The sequence below is a fragment of the Nymphalis io genome, chromosome 7 (genome assembly GCF_905147045.1).
Source record: "Nymphalis io chromosome 7, ilAglIoxx1.1, whole genome shotgun sequence".
NCBI lineage: Eukaryota > Metazoa > Arthropoda > Insecta > Lepidoptera > Nymphalidae > Nymphalis > Nymphalis io.
The window spans coordinates 13,984,832-13,998,271 of NC_065894.1; the positions used below are offsets into that span (position 1 = coordinate 13,984,832).

At 33.3% G+C, this 13,440-nt stretch overlaps 2 protein-coding genes and 1 pseudogene across 3 annotated transcripts in view; 2 read left to right on the forward strand and 1 right to left on the reverse strand.

Moving 5' to 3' along the window:
• Window positions 1–13,440, reverse strand: part of LOC126769487 (uncharacterized) — a 1,339,673-nt gene that overhangs the window by 1,275,947 nt on the left and 50,286 nt on the right. The gene's annotated exons all lie outside the window — the stretch shown is intronic.
• Window positions 1–13,440, forward strand: part of LOC126769508 (uncharacterized) — a 729,621-nt pseudogene that overhangs the window by 572,944 nt on the left and 143,237 nt on the right.
• The window catches only part of LOC126769549 (40S ribosomal protein S12, mitochondrial-like), a 431,911-nt gene that overhangs the window by 118,557 nt on the left and 299,914 nt on the right, over window positions 1–13,440 (forward strand). The gene's annotated exons all lie outside the window — the stretch shown is intronic.

The window sequence follows — 13,440 nt, forward strand, 5'->3', positions numbered from 1 at the left end:
GTTTTTTTTTAAATATAGTAACCGGATATGAAAGAATAGAAGTATGTAAAATAGTCAGCATATCTTGGCGAAAGGATTTCCATTGAGCGGATTTCTTGATTTTCTCTTTTTGATATGTGTAAGCTCCAAACCTCCTCCTCAAAAAGGGAGAGGAGGCCTTAGCCCAGCAGTGGGGCATTTATAAGTTGTTACTGTATTTAATATTTCATATGATCAATGATGGAAAATAAGCAATAGAATGAAAAGACTTCGTCTAAGCACGGCGACGACACTTTTACTTTATCGATGACGGCCCCAGACATGTTATATATATATATATATCGCAGGTATAATTTCACTAGTGATATTATAATTAAACGGTAGATTGTGAATCGATTTTATTTCTTGCAATTTAACGGCTCGGTTTTAATGACATTGTAATGTATAAATTTAACGTATATATATCGCCGTTACGGTTTTATTATATGTACATATATAAAGTCAAGACTTTTTCCCTAGTTACCTAGTCAGAACAACAAATGATTATTATAGATTGTTTTGTTATTTTTAAAATAGATGTTATTTTTTGCAAATTAAAAATATTCCAGGAACCCGAAACATATTCAGAAGTTAAAATTATTTGAGCAACAACTAAAATAACAAACGTATTGTAGAGTCGAAGGCAATATCACGTAGTGTCCGGCTGAATGTTATTGTTTGAGAAAATCGTCGCCAAGTGTCTCCCGGGAGAGAGGCTTGCATCTGTCTAGCGCAAGCAAATATTATAATATCGGTACAAGTTACGAGCTGAACACTAGTTGGACGTGTTTTAAGATTTGTTGATTTCATATGCAATTAAATCAAAGCGACAGTTGACAATAGTACAAATACATTTGTAGGTATAAGATTTGATTTGACTAGAATAGAAGAATTAGTAGTATAGAATTAAAGAATTGAAGTCATTTTTTTTCATCAAAAATATTTATACAGAGCGTCATTTACAAAACGCGTATACACTAAACTTGGACTGTGTCTGAAACAGTACCTGCTCTTTTTGCGGATTATAATCCGCTAATAGTGGGCATTGTCCGCACACGACGGACACATAGATTTGAAATTATCCTTTCTGACAACGTTGCTTCGAAATTATTTAGAAAAAAAAGTCCACAGGCGACAATAGGGAAGAGTTGCGCTACGGGAGCATTGTCTGTTCCCAGAAACGCTGTAAATCATATTTGTGTAAGAATAACTTTAATACCACTCACAAATGGTACAACTTTATCGCAATTGTCAATTCAACATCTCATACAATGCGTTCGGTTATTGCAAATAACTGCACATTGTTATCAACAATAATAATAATTCTTGGAAGGATTCTTAAGACTTCTAGAAGAAAACTTATGATATATTTTCGTAACATTAACGAATTGATAGTATAATGTTGAATATTCATAATCTATATTGTTTAAATATGTATTATATATAAAAAGGAAGTAACAGATCTTAAATATATTACTGCCAATTATGGAGAAGGTATGGAGTATACTTCACCACGCCAGGTGGAGTATACTCCAATATTTCATGTATTTACTGGTGGTAGGGCTTTGTGCAAGCTCGTCTGTGTAGGTACCACCCACTCTTCAGATATTCTATCGCAAATCAGCAGTACTTGGTATTGTGTTCTGGTTTGAAGGGTGAGTCAGTAATTACAGGCACAAGGGACATAACATCTTAGTTCTCAACGTTGGTAGCGCATTGGCAATGTAAGCGATGATTAACATTTCTTACAATGCCAATATCTATGGGCGTTAGTGACCACTTACCATCAGGTGGCCCATATACTCGTCATACCTATATAAAAAAATACGCTGGTCTACCATGGATTGGTTAGGTATAGTTATTATAAATAGAATTATAACTAACACAAGCGTTCCTATACAATTTTTATCCTTCATCATCACGTTTGAGAAGTGTTATTATAAACACACATCGAGCAAGTGAAATCTTAGATCAAAGAATTCTATACCTATAAAGGAAAAGTGCTAGAAAGTTTTACTTCTCAAAGATTCGAATTTTAAGCATGAGCAAAATTTCCGCGTCTTTAACGCTAAAGGATCTGCGGCGGAGCGATCAAAACAGACACAATTGATTCATTTCTACTCGTATTTTCTATGAGAAAGTTTAATATGGGAAGATCCCACGTAGCGTCCGGTCAACAATCATTACTTTTAGTATCATGCGATAAATATATCAAAAATATAATTAGTAATGTTTAAGGATTTATCACATTATTAAAATATGTAAATTTACAAATAATCAATTAATTTGTAAAGCATGAAAACTGCTTTTTACTACAAGTACATATATAAAAAAAGACATAAAACCATCTTTGCACAAGAATTTGTAAAACATTATAAATGCCGGTGTAAAATTTTGATATCAGCTCGTAAGCGATTTTTAGCTCGTAGAAAATACAGCCATAACAACGTATAACATATATACGTAAACTGAAAATATTTTTGCCGAAAAAACAATCGGATAGTAAAATATTTATACCGAAAATACAATAAAATGCTTATGTAAAATACTTGCATGATACTTCAGGACAACATAATGCATATCAATTGGTATAGTATTTATACTTATATTTTTGTCCATTTTTATATAAGTTTTTTTTAATTTCAATGCTAATTTAAATTCCCTTATTATTAGTTTAGTATTATTACTTTAATTTAACTAAAGCCGGTTGAGTCGTTATATCTGGTATTAGGCTTGCTGGTCCGTTTCAAATATTTAATAGTCTTGTTTTTCCTCTACCAATTTTTTATATTTGTAACCTGAAGTTACCAATAAGTATAGCACACTTTGGGAATGAAACAATCGCCTCCGGGTTATTTCGAAAGAAAAAATATAATTCTGTTATTGTTTATTGTCTATTTTAAAATGTGAGTTATAAAATATCTCGCAAAGTTTCTTTCGCCGTTTCTTCTTAGGCCTGAGGTGTTTATTTCCGAACCGGTGGTAAATTAATGACAGTCAATAAGTAACGCTTCTATATTGACTAAAGATTTTCAAATTTGGAATGTTTAGATATATATTTAAGATTTGTTATTATTAACCTGTTGATTTTCTAAATAAGTTTATTTGTGATATGAAATTTATTTCGACGAGATAAAAATTCGAAGTGGAATGTGCATTTGGAAAAATTTGCGACGACGAAATTGCGACCAATTTATTTTTTTTGAAATGGTTTTGCTTTATTATTTACTTCATGCCATTTAAAATAACAGATATTATAGTTTACTGTGTTTGACTTTCAATCACAAGTTTTTGTACTATTTTAATACAAGACAACATTTCAAAGGAGCAGTTATACAAAAATTTGCATGAAATAGCCGAGTCATTGTCCGGTAAAGCAGTGTTCGGAGTTCGGTGTAGTAATCCCGAATGTGCAAGCAACGTGCGACAATATGCACAAAGCCGAGGTGTGAATGAGATCTTCATCAGCGGTCAGCGCTGACTAATGCCATCCTCACAACCCTTATTTAAGCTTCGAATCGTGTGGCGTTAGCATAATACATTATTTCTCTGCTTGGACGCTTCGCTTCGATGCTTAGACTTTACTAATATTGAAAAAAAAACTATAGCCAGCTACTATGTAATCCTTGTACTTGATCAAATTAAAAAAAAAATCAAATTTCCACAAGATCATTTCAATTGCTAATTTATTTATACTAATATTATAAATACGAAATAACAAGGGGCCCTGTCTGCCAGTCGCGGTAGGGGTAAGGGGCAGTGTTAGGTATAAAAAGCACATAAGTTTCAAGGTTGCTTCATACAAAATTTCATCAAAATCAGTTCAGTGATTTATTATTATTATGTATATATGTTTTTTGATGAGCAATCTGACTAAATACTTTACGCTCATTCGTCGCCTATTGAACGACAAATTATTTTTATTATACATATATTATTATAAAATAAGTTTAATCAGTGATTCAGGAACTAGATGGAACTATATGACAAACAATAATAATGGCTTATTTGTAGACATTGCTTTGCTATCCGTACATGTCCCAGTGGACATAATCCGGGTCCACGCGGAAGGGTTCCACGCAAAAGACAGGCGCGATCGCAATCCCCAAACTACGATTGATAACCATACCAAAACAACCCCTATTCCTTATGGCATAGAAAAGCATTTTCCCCACAAAATCTAGGCAGCTGCCAAAATTAATGCGGATGTCCGCTAAATTGACAGTTATATACGGTTTCCTATTTACTATCGGATTTGTTTACGTACGATGTTATTTATAAGGGGCTTACATTGGGGATTTGAAATGCGTAACAATATGTTTTTATAAAAAAAATATATTACATACATAAATTTTTTAATCTGTATTTTTTGTCTTTAAATAAAATGATTATACAATTTCTGACAGCACACGCTGCGGAGACGTGTCTCTCTGTCAGGGACGATAGGTGATTATTACTCTAAAGATTTTTCTTAATCTAAAAATTATTCTATAAAAAACTGCTGTATAAGTTACATTGAGATCAATATTGTTGAAGAATTGCTTTCAGTTGCTTCTTAGTGTTATTAATTTTTTTCCATTAAAGTCCCCATTAATCTAGATCACAGCTGTATTACGATCTGGTCTAAAACATTAATAAGTAATTTTATGTGAACTTTCGGTAACTTCGTGTCTTAAGGGAAAGTCTTTTTTTATAGTATAGATAGGCGGACGAGCATATGGACCACCTGATGGTAAGTAATCATCAACGCCCATAGACATTGGCATTGTAAGAAATTTTAACAATTGCATCACCAATGCGCCACCAACTTTGGGAACTAAGATGTTATGTCCCTTGTGCCTGTAATTACACTGACTCACTCACCCTTCAAACTGGAACACAACAATACCAAGTACTGTTGTTTTGCGGTAGAATATCTGATGAGTGGGTGGTACCTACCCAGACGAGCTTGCACAAAGCCTTACCACCAGTGAAAAGTATCAATAGTCCACTAACACAATTTATCACTAACTGGCATTAATCACTTAAAAAAGGTTAAGTCCTTTTCAACATTAGAGCCAATAATAATTATTATCATATTCTATTTATTGGTTTTATTTAATTGAATTTATATTCACTAATATTATAAATGTTTATCTCTCTGTTTCATGGCTAACTTAGCCGAACCGATTTTGATGCAATTTAGTAGGCAGCAAGCTTGAGCCCCAAGGAAGGACGAAGCCTATATAACTGTTTGCTTTTTTATACCTTACATCTAAATGAGAAAAACAAATTAATTTTTTTATAAATACTTTTTAAATGTTAGTTGCAATTTAAAGTAATATAATTTATTATCTATATAATTTCCATATAGGTCATGACTGCCTCGTTGGTCTGTTGGCTTAATGTAAGGCCGCAGACCCGGAGGTCTTGGGTTCAATTCCCAGGTCGGGACAATAAAAAGTTATTGAGTTTTTCTGTTAGAAAATTCTCAGTAGCAGCCTGGAGTTTGGAAGTTAGAAATGTACACTCCAGTGCCTCGGAAAGCACGTAAAGCCATTGGTCCTGCGACAGAACTCTTTCCGGTTGTGTTGGATTGCCGTCCCATTGGATTATGAGAGTTAGAGAATAGAGAGTGCACCTGTGTTTGCATACACACTTGTGCACTACTAAATTATTAGTATGAACACGGAAACAATTATTTTCAATTACCTTTGCACTATTTTAATATTATTTAGTACTTTTATTTATAAAATTCCAATAAGTACGTGATTTTTTTTCATAACATAACCTCAAATTCTATATTTATTTTGGCATTTGAGTTTTGACATAAGGATGACAGAACAGACCGACGGTGCTGCATGTATAATATGTTTTAAAAAATTAAAAAAAGAAATCATTGTTGGCGCTAGCGCCTGTTAAAACTGTGAAGCAATTTAGTATATGGACGTTACGGAACGATTTAGATATAAGGCACTTTGTTTATTGTAATTTTTTACCTACCCTGTCATAAAAATATGTAACACAATAAAATTTTCATTGCAACTAAACTACGCCTTTTTAACATCTCCTCGTTAAATACTATCAATATCCACAACATGGTCCGTTTCGAGCCTGGATGTGAAAAAACCAGTTCAAATTAAAGAAAATTTATCAAGGATTTATTAAATTGTTGGACATCAAGAAATATTATATACGCAGCTGGGAATCACTGCATGATTTTGTTGCGTCATCCAGAGGATAACTTGGACGCTGATATAATAAGAAGATTCTGTGGTCAGGATAGCAGAGTACCCAGTGGTAAACTCATAAAGATCTTGATGATTATTAATTCCCAACACTCTAAGGTAGTATTTAACGTAAAATAATTTGCTTAAGGTTAGTATATCTTTGTTAATACTGTAACGTGAATAAAATTCTACGAATATTATTATAATAAAGTTAATTTAACTTAATCAAGCCTAGTTAAATTATTTTATTAATTATGTTGTAAAGATCTATCAAAGAGTAGTTATCAAAGAGTATAAAATAACTGCATTATGATAAACGCTTTGTTAGGTCATAAAGATTAATTGCAACATCACTTTACGGTTATAATTTATTAAGATTTCAGTTTATTTAGCTTTATTAATATTGAAGTTAAGGTAATTTAGTTAAGTTCTTAGAGCACGTGCTAACTTGTAACCTGTAGTTATTTAAATTTTATTTGTTGTACTGTTAAATCTTTAAAATATTGTCGTATTGCTTATTATTACAGTCTGTAACTAGTATAAATTGTTGATTTGTATAAATTCTCACTTTGATTTGTATAAATTCCAGATTGTTACACCAGCCTTTTTTTTTTTTTTTTTTTATATCGCCGGGAGGGCAAATGACTCTACTCCACCTGATGGTAAGTGGTAGTAGAGTCCAAACGCGACGACGGCCAGTACAGACGGGAAAAACGTTCTGCACTAGCCGCCTTCGCCTTGCCGGCCCGCAAGATGCCATAAAAAAAATGGGCCACCTACTAATAAGTGACCATTATAGCTCCATAGCAATAATCGCCGTAGTAAGAAATAATAACTATTTCTTACTTCGTCAACCAACTATGGCATCTGTGATTCAAAGTTTTTGAGACTGGCTCACTCACCCTTCTATCCGGAACACAGTATTACTGCTTGGCGGAAGAATATCTGGTGAGTGGGTGGTACTAACCCAGGCGGACTTATTTATAGCCTACGCAATGCCTGAGGATAAGGAGCTTACTAGGAAACGTGCGAGTTACAAAGGAAGGTTAACTTTCTTTTCTAACTATTTAAATTCATTGGATCCTTCAACTTTGAGCACCTCTGAGGTTAGTGAGTTACAGTTGCGTTTGAGTAAGCTCGAGGCTATGTATGAACAATACGATGAAGTGCAGGTGTCATTAGAATGCAATACTGACAATATGGATAGTCAATTGTCAGAACGTAGCGAGTTTGAATCCTTTTATTATAAGTCTATATCTCGAGCTCAAGAAATACTTGCAAATCATAAGAAAAAGGATCAAGAATCAATCATAAATTTGTAAAGTTACCAACGATTCAATTACCAAAATTCAACGGATCCTACACAAACTGGCTAGAGTTTCATGACACTTTTGTGAGTTTAATACATTCAAATGATGACATGAATGATATTAATAAATTTCATTATTTAAGATCCTCGCTAGAAGGATCTGCTGCAGTGGTAATTAACTTAATTCAGTTTTATGCTGCGAATTATTCTGTGGCTTGGCAACTTCTTTGTGATCGATTTGATAATAAGCATTTATTAACTCAACATCATGTATCAACATTATTTAATATGGATGTCATTCATAAGGAGTCGTCAGTAACATTGAAAAATTTAATAGATCAAATAAATAAAAATTTGCGTGCATTAGAATCACAGTACGGTAGTATGCGCAAGCGATCCCGTGACGTCCCCCAACAAGATGGAGTGGGTACCGCTGGTTTTTAGTGGGTATTCCGGCGCCTTCAGCGCCGGCGAGTCCCACATACCCCCCCACCTCATGTGGGGGAAACACATAAATGTGTTTTTCCAGCGAGAAAAAAAAAAAAAAGGTGAACCTGTTAATCAGTGGGATACTCTTTTAATCTATATTATTAGACATAAATTAGACAGTAAAACGTATCGTGAATGGGAGGAGTACAAAGGCAATCTCGAAAAGAATTCAAAAATTACGTTTTCCATATTTTTAACTTTTATTAAGAATCGAGCTGATATAATAGAAACATTAGAACTTTCAAATTCCTCAGCTAATAAAAATGCAAACACATTAAAAAATGTTAAAGTCAAGACAATGATTGTACAAGATTACAACAATAAAGGTAACTCTGGTGATGATAAAAATAATTTAAGTTCTGCTTTATTTAAACCTAAAAAGTGTCAAAAGTGTAGCGGTGACCATAAATTGAGTTCGTGTCCTGAATTTTTGGCACTGTCATGTGAAGCACGTTTGCAAATTTTACCTAGCTATAAGGTATGCTTTAATTGTTTGTCTGTGGGTCATTATGCCAACAACTGTAAGAAGGCAGGCTGTAAAATATGTCGTCGCAAACACCACACTCTTGTACACGTTTCTGAACATTCAAAATTTAAAAATACTCCCTCTGTTCACAAAACTGTTAATGGTAATGATACTGGTAATAATGCAACTATGTCCGCTCAATCAAATCAAAGCGTAAACTTATCGTTAACGGCAAAAATTGAACACAGTGTTTTACTTTCGACGGCATTAGTAAATGTGATGAGGGGAAACAATATAGTTTACACCGCTCGTGCTCTTCTTGACAGCGGCAGCACGTCCTGTCTTATGACCGAAGCATTGTACAAACGATTGGGACTTTCTGGTTACAATGTAAGTAATTCAGTGATGGGCATCAATAATTCCTTGTCGCAAATTAATAAAATGTGCTTTGTGGCAATAAAATCTATAAATAATGACTATATGGTAAAGATAAATTGTTTTGTGTTAACATCCATAACTGAGAATGTTCCTAATAACTATATAAATCCATCCAGCCTTAAAATCCCATCTGATATCTGTTTGGCTGATCCAAATTTTAATACGCCGGACCCGATAGACATATTACTAGGTGCTGATATATTTTGGGACCTGTTAGGATCGAAGATAATAAAATTAGGACCAGGGCAACCCATTCTTTGTGAAACTAAGCTAGGTTGGTTAGTTTCTGGGCCAACGGGTACTGCTATGCCATTGCCCTTTACAAAAGGTAAGTGCAACTTCACAAAGCTCATCTCAGATGATGAGGATAATCTGAATGACAATATTCAACATTTGCTTACGCGGTTTTGGCAACTAGAAGATGTTTGCACATCATCAAATCATTCACCTGAGGAAATAACATGCGAAGATCATTTTGTAAAAAATACTACGCGTTTAGAAAACGGTCAGTTTTGTGTAAAAATTCCTTTAAAATATCCTTCTGACCTCCTAGGTGAATCTTTATCTCGAGCAAAGCATTGTTTTTCATCGTTAGAGCGCAGATTTAAGGGTAACTTACAATACTGTGAAATGTATAAAAGTTTTATGAACGAATACGAGCTCTTAGGTCACATGTCACTATGTGACACTACAAACAAAGACGCATATTTTATTCCGCATCGTGGAGTGATGCGTGAATGTAGTACTACAACAAAATTAAGAGTGGTTTTTAATGCTAGTAGCCCAACAAATACTGGTGTTTCTTTTAATAATTTACAAATGATAGGACCCGTAGTACAGGATGATCTGTTATCTATCCTAATTAGATTTAGACAACATAAAAATATAATCGAATATTCTGTATATCCAAAAAAAAAATTTCAATAAGGCGGAATATTTCATTCAGCGTTCTGACCCTGCAGACGATTAGGCAATGTTAGTCTCCAATTGCCTTTAGGAGAGTTGTAATCTCGTCTACAACATCAATCATTCAAAAGCTACAATTTCCTCACCTTGATCAGAAAGAAGGCTACGGATACCTAACGGATGATATGTTCAATGTACGAATATGACACGAATGTTTCAAGTGAGTCACTTACTATCCGTAAGCAAAACAAACCGTTTTCTGAATATAAAAAACGGGCATGTGTAATTTCATTCGAGAATTGTAGTAATTTATGAATTAGTCACGGCGTCATCGAGTCTGCGTCCGAAATACCACGTGATCATCAATATTTACCTCTTTTCTTGAAATCAGCTGAACATAAATGGCTTTGTTAAATACAGAAAGATTGTATTGTTAGAAAGAGAAGTGAACAGGTACGAAACTTGTAATTCAATTTACGGTATTAAAAATGACACTTTTGAAGCATTTGCAACATGTTTGATTTTTCAACTTATGTAATTCCTTAGAGATTTGGTCCAAACAAAAGTGACCGTTAGACGGTTCTAAGAAAATATTTGCCTGTCTTTGTCTTTATCTTAAGCTCCGGGTGTATTGTGAATGTTCTAGTATTTCGTATTGAGTATTTGTACGTTCTTCGTTTAATACTTTTTCGATTCACTATTGTTTAAAAACCCCAAGTAAAGTTAGGTCTGTAGATGACGATGAATTTCACGCATATTTTTATAATATTCATCCAGTTTTTTTTGTGTACATCTGTTGTACTTTGAATTTCGAGTTTCAGTCTCGTTCTATCATAATATAAGAAGTATTTTGTGGATAGATAGTATAGAATGGCGGACATTTTTTATTTATACGACATAATGCCAATAAGTATTATTTTCCAGAGCTGACTCTAAATCCTAAATTGAACTGACAATATAGTTATAGCTCAAATTATATACAAATAAAAAATGTTTTTTTAATACATGTTGTATTAATTTATACTAATGACGTAAATAGAAAAGATTTGTTTGTTTGTAATCGATACCTAAACTCTGAAACTATTGAATCGTTTCTAATAATTCCTTCACCGTTAGAAATACAAGCCGAGATGGCCCAGTGGTTTGAACGCTTGAATCTTAACCGATGATCGTGGGTTCATTCAAACCCGGGCAAGCAACACTGAATTTTCATGTGCTTAATTTGCGTTTATAATTCATCTCGTGCTTGACGGCGAAGGACATCATTGCGAGAAACCTGTATGTGTCTAATTTCACGGAAATTCTGCTACATGTGTATTCGACCAACCCATACTGGAGCTTGGTGGAAAAGGCTCCAAACCTTCTCCTCGAAAAAGGAGAGGAGCCCTTAGGCCAGCGCAGGACATTCACAGGCTGTTACTAGAAATTTACTTTATCCAGAAGTAGCATAGGCTATGTTTTATTTGAATAATAATAATATTTCAGTATATAGGTATGTATGTACTCTTATAGTCACAAACTGTGAGTTTCACGAAGACGAAGCCGAGGGAGAGTGTAGTAAAAAAATAATTATGAAAATGATAGATATATAATATTAATGAAAGTAAAATAATCTTGATTAATGTTTAGACTGCAAGTAGGTCAGTTCTTTTTGTGCATAATATAACCCTTCGCTGAGTCTTTGACAAACATAAATATTTTTAAATTTTATTTATTTATTTATTTTGGACAACCAACAGTAGATACATTACAGATTTACAAAGTAGTAACAATAGAAATTTCAAAGATTTTTGACAAATGTTCCACTAATTATAGGTTATCACATCTTTCATAAAAGCATCACATTATAGATAGTTATTAAATAGGGTCAATAATCGAAAAATTTAAATTGAATATTACATTATAAATTGTAAATTATAAATAGTCATTAAATTAAATTAAGTAAAATAAGTCCATAAAATACAAATACATTATTAAAATTAAAATTACATTATTAAAATTATTAAAAAGATTGTGAAATGATTATTAAATTTACGAATATTGACTTAAATATAATTTTAGAGAAGAATATCCTTATATAAGCAGTAAATAATCAAATTGGATCTTAGCGAGATAGTTCAACGAGGGTAGGTGTTTAGGTAATTTAAAATGTTGCGTTTGAACTGAGACAGGCTATTATGGAAAACATCCAAATCAGCTACTAGTTTTGAAATGCTGTTGTATGAATCAGATAAGCGGGGTATAAGAGATTTTTTCCCTTAATTTGTCCTGTATGTTCCTGTATGTAAAAGATTACCTATTCGCCTGGAATTGCTACGAGGTAAATTAAATGTCATCGAGGCCAAAATCTCGGGACTATCAATATTATTATTAAAAATATTGTACAAGAAAGTTAGAGATAAAAGTGTTCTTCGGGATTCAACACTTATTCTCTCAAAATGTTTAAGCCTGTCACGATATGAATATTGGCTAATTTTAAATCGATATGACATATGCTTCAGAAACCGTTTTTGGACTCGCTCAATTCTGTCAACATGTATGCTGTAATAAGGTGCCCAGATTATACAACAGTATTCGAGTCTACAACGAACATAGCTGTCAAAAAGTTTTATTACGGTCGAAGGTCTTTTAAAATCTTTGGAGCACCTGAGTACAAATCCGAGAGATTTATTCGCCTGTTCCACGGTTTTGTTAATATGTGAAATAAAACTAAGCCTTCTGTCAAGCGTAACACCCAAGTCACGTACTTCATTTACTTCAGTCAATTCTATGTCATTTATATAATATTTTGATGGAATTACTTTATTTTTGCGAGTGAATTTTATGTGGTAGCATTTATCGATATTTAATGTCATTTTATTGATTCTACACCATTCAACCAGCCTAGCGATGTCATCTTGTAATAATTGTACATCGGAAATCTGCTTAATAGTACGGATCAGTTTCAGATCATCTGCGAATAAGCTAACAGTGTAGTTTTTGAAAATATGCACAATATCATTTATGTATATATTAAAGAATAATGGACCCAAATTTGATCCCTGAGGGACTCCAGAGTATGCTATGAAGTTATTGGACTCATAACCATTTATAACTACTTTAGAGTGTCTGCATTCAAGATATGAACTGCACCATTTAAGCACGGTCCCCTAATTCCGTATACTGATAATTTATTGAGGAGCAGAGAATGATTAACTTTGTCAAAGGCCTTGCAAAAATCTGTATATATGGCGTCAACTTGATGACCAGCGTCAACAAAATCTGTAAGCTTTGAGACGTGGAGAGCTAAATTAGTATTTGTCGATCGCTTAGTCATGAATCCATGTTGATAGTCGCTAAGATACTTTTTAACATGACTATATAGAAAGGGGTAAACTAAAGATTCAAAGACTTTTGCTATTGATGATATTATTGATATTGTTATAAAACAATGAGTACACTTAAATCATCGTAATCCCTTGGACGGAGACATCCTTTGTAAGAACTGTAATTTAGGTACAGGACTTAAAAAGTTACTAGTAAAATGCAATAAATTAATCTCTTTTTTGTTTTGTTTCGTTTAAGAATTTCAATACAACGCGATATATATGATGAATAGAAACTCT